Raw genomic sequence first — 7,325 nt, 5'->3', positions numbered from 1 at the left:
GATGTGCAGGAGTAAGGAAAGATTCAGATTCTGGGCAGGAGGAAGCATGGTGGTGTGAAATTCCAATTACACTCCTCAGAATTACCTGCAGTTTAAAATGTACGAGTTACATATTTCTGGAGTTTTCCAATTAATATTCTTGGGGAACAACTGAGGGTTAACTGAACACACAGAGGGTGACATCTGAGATCAGAGGGGATGACCTTGTCTGATGATTGCTTTTAGGTGGAAAAAAACACGAGAAGGGGCCACTTGAAGCCAAAAGTGATTGCAAATGGCCCATCTCTTCCCATGTGAGGAAGCACAAGCACCACTACAACCTGGGAAAAAGACCACCGTGTCCAAATCCAGAGATGAGGACAATGATGATGCTGAGGTCATCTTTGTTGGAGTGGATCATGTCAGTGAGGATGCTGAAACCCTCTATGTCGGAGTGACTTCAACTTCAAAGCCAGTCATTTCTAACGTTTTGAACAGAGTGACCAGGGACTCATCTTCAAGAAGAAAGAAGGGCCATGTGAATCCAGATCCCTCCTGCACGTTGCAACCTGCAAATCTCAGGACCTCAGCAACAGATCCAGCTGCCATTTCACCAGCTTCTGAGTCTGTATGGGGAGGAAAAGGCAGTTCTATTATTTCTGGGCCTTCGCCTAAACCTGATTATAAAATGAGCTCTCCGGAAACTGTCCTTCACAATACAGGATTGCTCTCTCCGCGGCTTCACTGTCTCTCTGGAGCTGTTCTCTCATTAGGAGGCAAGGATGAAAGCCCTCTTAATTCAAAGCGATGTCCCACTTCAGATGTGAAATTTAACAGTGGGAATTCCAAAAGACCCAGACTCGGTGATGGAATCCCAGGCAGACATCCCTCCATCATGGCCCCTCTAGGTATCTCTCCTACAAAAAACACGATAATGACCTTGGAAGATTCCCTGACCTCACCGAGCCATGTTCATGGTGAGGCATCATTTTCACAGACTCATGCCAATGACCAGGAGTGCTTCCATCTTATGGATCCAGAAAGAACATGTAATTTGTAAGGGCTAGAGAAAATGGACTTTTTGACTCTTGCAAGTCAGAGCAAGACTGTTGACCCCATGATAGGAAATCTGATCATGTTACTATGACTTTTACTATGGCAGCATGCAAGAGATGGCAGCCAGAACAGAAGACTCACACAGCCTTTAAATGCCTCAGCTGCTTGAGAGTTCCTAAAACATGTCAAGTTTATGACCCACGTTGACAAGGTCAAGCCTCAGCAGAATCCAGGGATATCCTCAGGATGGACGACGTCAGCAAATGGACAAAGATAAAGAAAGAGATAAGGAAAGAATTACATGTGGTGACCAAGCTTCAGTGGGCGAGGCCCGTTTACTTCATTTTCCTCGGGGCTTTTATACCTTGAGTTATACATACAGCAAGGTGGAAAATGCAGAGTCAACTCAACATTCCATCAGTAATAACTCTTAGGGATATCAGGTTCCTTCCTGCAAGAGTCTTACTTTTTGTACATTATCTTCTGGCCTGGAGGCCTGTTGATATTTTATGACCTCTTTTTGATAAAGATTGGTCAGCCAGAACAATAATTGTCCCTTAAAGTGTTTCTTCGTAAATTCTTAGTCTGTGTTACCCTTAAAGTACAGAGTTACATTTTTATGGGGCAAAGAGTCAGTGGGTTACAACAAAGAAAGAACTTATTAACTCAAAGTCTAATGTTGCTAATGCTAAAGCTACTGCTTGGTATTTCTATATCTTAACTATATGCACTCCCAGGAACACAATGGATAAGGGATGTGAGAACTTGGCAGCAAGCATTGGCTCAACAATGTTGCAACAGTCTGGATAAACCTGCCAAGTAAGCTAGAATGCGAACAGGGGGGTTGAAACACTCTTTTCCTGCCCAGGAGATTTATCAGCTAGAGCCCTAAGTTAACTCTTTCCAGGGAAAGGTGGTCGGGGACAGCCCCCTGTTAATGCTAAAAGAGTTGGTGAAAGACGTAAAATAGTAAGACAGACAGAGTCTGGTTTTGGGGTAGATGCTCAAGCAGGTCCAGGGGGTCCGTCGAGTCCTGAGGCCTTGCTTATCAGGACTCTTCCGCATGACCTTGTCATGGATGGGATGGCCCAGGGAGTCCCTCGAGTTTTGCATGATCTTGTCATGGCTGGGATCTCCCGGGCTGGCTCCCAGCACCACGTGAGGAACCATCTGGAGCTTGAGAGGCAGAAGGGTGACAGCTGGGAAATCCACACTACCTGCCAGCACTGCCACCACCAGTTTCCCACCTCGTTCCAGCTGCAGTGTCACATTGAAAGTGTCCACGCTTCCTGGCAGCCCTCCACGGTCTGTAATATCTGTGAATTGTCCTTCAAAACAGATCAGGTTCTCTTACAGCACATGAAGAACAGTCACACACCTGGCAAAATGCCCTATGTGTGCCGTGTTTGCAATGACAGATTGCCAACCTTTGGCAATGCAGAGGCGTATTTTAGAACATGAACGATTTGCTTTGTCTTTTTTGCCTCGAAATTTTCTAACGGGTGACATCCTTTGTAAATCATGCCTGGAGGCACTGGAACAGGAGGGTCTTTCCATGTTCCAAGTGCTGGCTACAGTATTTGAACCTGAAGGAAAAGACAGAGAACCAAACCAAGAATCATCAATCATTCAAAAAGCCAGAGCAATTGCAAGGGTTGCCTCCTGAAACAGAGGTCATGATCCAAAGTTCAGTTCAGCTGGCACTGAGAGAGACAGCATCCATCATTGTGAGGAACACTGACTCCCAAGCACCACCCAGAAAAATTGCAAAGAAAATTGTCTGTGAACACAAAATACTCCAGACGTGTTGCAGCAAGGGATCTGGCTAAAAAATTATGTTCTACCCTCCTCCAGAAATTCAAAATAGCCCTATTGAGGTTCCGCCACCTGTACAGAAAGACCCTGCCTGGCTTTTGATGTTCAGTTGCTCAGTCGTGTCTGACTTCCTGTGACCCTATGAACTTCAGTATGCCAGGCTGCCCTGTCCATCACCATGTCCTGAAGCTTGCTCAAACTCATTCCATTGAGTTGCTGATACCATCCAACCATCCCATCCTCTGTCATGCCTTCTGCTCCTGCCTTCAATATTTCCCAGGATCAGGTTCTTTGTTTGTTTGTTGTTTCTTTGTTTCCCAATGAGTTGACTCTTCTCATCAGGAGGCCAAAGCACTGGAGCTTCAGCATCAGTTCTTCCACTGAATATTCAGGGTTGATTTCCCTTAGGATTGACTGGTTGGATCTCCTTGCAGCCCAAGGGACTCTCAAGAGTCTTCTCCATTCTCCAGCACGACAGTTCGAAAAGATCAGTTCTTCAGCACTCAGCCTTCTTTATGGTGGAGCTCTTCCATCTGCATCTAACTACTGGGAAAAACATAGCTTTGACTTTATGGGCATTGGTTGGCAAAGTAATGACTCTGTCTTTTAATACACTGTCTAGGTTTGTCACAGCTTTTCTTCCAAGAGTGAGCATCTTTTAATTTCGTGGCATCAGTAACCATCCACAGTTATTTTGGAGCCCAAGAAAATAAAGTCTAGTTACTGTAAATGAGATTGTACCCGTTTCTCTACTATCAATCTCTACTATCAAGTAGCTTTGAAACCTCCATGTTCCTTCCTGGCCACTTTCTGCTCCTCAAAGGAACCACTTCTCTGATCTCTAGCAGCAGGGATTCATTTTTCTTGGTTTCAAATTTTAAATAAATAGAGTCACACAATAGACATTCTGTTCCCCTGGTCTTGGTATTCGTTTAAATAAGTGAGATGCATTCGCATCCTTATTTTATGTAGCTGTGGAACATTCGTTTTCCTTGCTGGGTAGAATTCCCTTGGATGAATGAGCATAGACTTCTATGTCGATTTTACTGTGCCTGAAATTTGAGGCTCTTATTTTGGCTTTTTGAATAAGCTGCCTATGAACCTGTGTGTGTCTTTCATAGTAATTTCTCTAGGATAGCTATATCTCTATGTCCAGATATGAGATTTTCTGATAATGCATGTGGTAGTGGTTTAGTTGCTAAGTGGTATTTAACTCTTAGAAACTCATAGACTCTAGCCCACCATGTTCCACTGTCCATAGGATTTTTCAGGCAAGAATACGATAATGGGTTAGCATTTCCTTCTCCAGAGGATTTTCCTGACCCAGGATTCAAACCTGGATCTCCTCCATTGCAGGCAGATGTTACTGACTGAGACATTCTAATATGCAGGTACAGTCAAATGCTTTTTCCAAACTGATTGAAACAATGTGTATTTCCACTAAAGGTATGGGCATTTCCATTTCAACCAAACACTTGGCACTGTCAGTCTGTTTCAGCATATAACTGAGCAAGACCCTTCAGGGTTTTCCCAGTGATAGACCACTCCCCGCTCACCCCCCACCAATATACCCTGTCTCTTATTTGTAGAAAATCTGTAGGTCCCAGACCTTCCATGAGTTTCAAAGAACAAATTTAATTAGCAGTGAAAAACTGCAGAATCAAGAAAAACATCAAGTAAGACAAACAATAATTTATTGTTGGGTAGTCATGTTCACTTTTTGCGATCCCATGGACTGTGGAACACCAGGCTTCTCTGTCCTTCACCATCTCCTGGACCTTGCTCAAGCTCAACTCCATTGAGTCCTGATGCCATCCAACCATCTCATTCTCTGTCATCCCCTTCTCCTCCTGCCGTCAATCTTTTCCAGCATTAGGGTGTATTCCAATGAGTCAGCTCTTCCCATAAGGTGGTCAAAGTATTGGAGATTCACTTTCAGTATCATTCCTTACAGTGCATATTCAGTGGTGATTTCCTGTAGGACTGACTGGCTTGATCTCACTGCCAGTCAAAGTGACTCTCAAGAGTCTTCACCAACACCGCAGTTCAAAAGCATTGGCTCTTTCATGCTACACCGCCTTTATGCTCCAACTCTCACACCCATGCATGACTAGTGGGAGAACCATAGCCTTGACTACCTGGACCTTTGTTGGCCAAGTAATGTCTCTGCTTTTTCATGTGCTTTCTAGGTTTGTACAGCTAGCATCTTTTAATTTCATGGCTGAAGTCACCATCTGCAGTGATTTTGGAGCTCAAGAAAATAAAGTCTGTCACTGTTTCCATGGTTTCTTCATCTATTTGCCATGAAGTGATGAGACCTTTAACTGTGTGGACCACAGCACTGTGTGGAAAATTCTTAAAGAGATGGGATGCCAGACCATCTGACCTGCCTCCTGAGAAATCTGTATGCAGGTCAAGAAACAACAGTTAGAACTGGACATGGAACAAGGGACTGGTTCCAAATAGGGAAAGGAGTACGTCAGGATTATATACTATTGCCCTGCTTATTTAACTTAAATGCAGAGTACATCATGCAAAACACTGGGCTGGATGAAGCACAATCTGGAATCAAGATTGCTGGAGAAACAGCGACAACCTCAGATATGCAGATGATGCCACCCTAAAGGCAGAAAACGAAGAGCCTCTTGATGATGGCAAAAGAGGAGAGTGAAAGACTGGCTTAAAACTCAAATTTCAAAAAATGAAGATCACAACATCTAGTCCCATTATGGCAAAGAAATTGTGAAAAATTGAAAATAACAGCAGATTTTATTTGCTTGGACTCCAAAATCACTGCGGATGGTGAATGTAGCCACAAAATTAAAGGAAGCTAGCTGCTTGGAAGAAAAGCTATGGCAAACATAGACAGTATTAAACAACAACAACAACAACAACAACAACAACAACTAAGGCATCACTCTGCTGACCAAAGTTCTTATAATCAAAGCTACGGTGGCTCAGACAGTAAGGAATACACTTGCAATATGGGAGACCTGGGTTTGATCATGGGAAGGAGATCCCTGTAGTCCAGTGGGAAGGAGATCCCTGTAGTCCAGTGGAAATACTCAGTGCTCCCAAATTAGGGTGTCCAAGTTCATCCCCCGGTCGGGGTATTAGATCCCACATACTGCAACTAAAAAAACTGCATGTGACAATTAAAATTCCTGCTCCCACATGCTACAATGAAGATTGACGAGCCCTTGTGCTGGAACTAAGACCAAGCACAGCCAAGTAAATGAATAAATATTTGAAAGAAACAAAGAAAAATATATGAGAATTCCCTGTTAGTTCAGCATTTAGGACTTTATGCTTTCATTGCCAATGGCCACGGTTCAACACCGGGTTGTGGAACTAAGATCCCACATATTCTGTGGCATGACCAAACAAAAACCCAGAAAAATAATTGACGACGACAGAACTCCCAAAGTTTGAAAACGAAGCACTATAACTGCAAACAGGCTGAGGGTAGAGTAAAGTTTTCCAGGAACCCAAAGTGCAAAAGTGGCACCTCTATAATTCACAAGCATCTTTAATGTTGTGGTTTAGGCTCCTCCTACTCCTGCTTCTGAAACTAAATAACTTATTTCTCCTAAGGTAAATTATTATGGGAAAAATAATATTTGAACTGAATGATATCAAAAACAGCAAATTTTTGAGACAGAGCTAAATCAGTTTCATGTGTTAATATGCATTACATTTGAAATGAAGAAAGGTTGGCAAAACAATGACCTAAGTCAGTGCTATTCACAGACATTTCTGCAGCAATAGAAAATTTTTTAATAATTGTTACGTGTATTCCATGATAGGGATGATCAGCTTTTCACATGTATAAATGCTTATTTTTCTTTTCTGTGAGGTGTTCTGTTTATATCCTTTATCTGAATCTTCAGATGGAGTGTTCATCTGGAGGGTTTCTTTTTTTTTTTTTTTTTTGCCTTGCTGTGAGGATTAAGGGATCTTAGATCTTCAACCAGGGATTGACTCTCTGACCCCTGCAGTAGAAGCACAAATCTCTAACAACCCGTTCACTAAGGAATTCTCCATAAAAAGTATTTTCTATGTCCTTGTCTAATATGCCACTTTGCAAATGTTAAAATGTAGGCCGGTGTGACTGAGGTATTAAATCTTTGTGTGTGCTCAGCGGCTTCAATCTGTCCAACTTTTGTGACACCCGTCCAGTGTAGCGCACCAGGCTCCTCTGAACCCACATCTTTTACATCTCCTGTATTGGCAGGCAGGTACTTTACCACTAGCACCAACTGGAAACCTATTAAATCTTTACTTTAATTTAAAATTAAAAGTTATGGCTAGAAGCTTGAACCATATCTTCCTTACAAAGGAGTTTTCCTTACAAAGGAGTTTCAATTGACTTGTATACTCAGTAATTTGTGTACCTCTTAGATATTTTCCTCAAGATGAGATTCTATGCCCCTCCCTAAATGTAAGCTGCTTTTAGTGGCTGTTTCAAGAACAGA

At 42.7% G+C, this 7,325-nt stretch overlaps 1 pseudogene; it reads left to right on the top strand.

Annotated features, from left to right (window-relative positions):
- The first annotated feature begins 274 nt into the window (after positions 1 to 274).
- Positions 275 to 2,864, top strand: LOC108634730 (annotated as a pseudogene).
- Positions 2,865 to 7,325: the final 4,461 nt, after the last annotated feature.

Source organism: Capra hircus, unplaced genomic scaffold (genome assembly GCF_001704415.2).
Source record: "Capra hircus breed San Clemente unplaced genomic scaffold, ASM170441v1, whole genome shotgun sequence".
Classification (NCBI taxonomy): domain Eukaryota; kingdom Metazoa; phylum Chordata; class Mammalia; order Artiodactyla; family Bovidae; genus Capra; species Capra hircus.
This window is presented reverse-complemented; position numbering and strand designations above follow the sequence as displayed.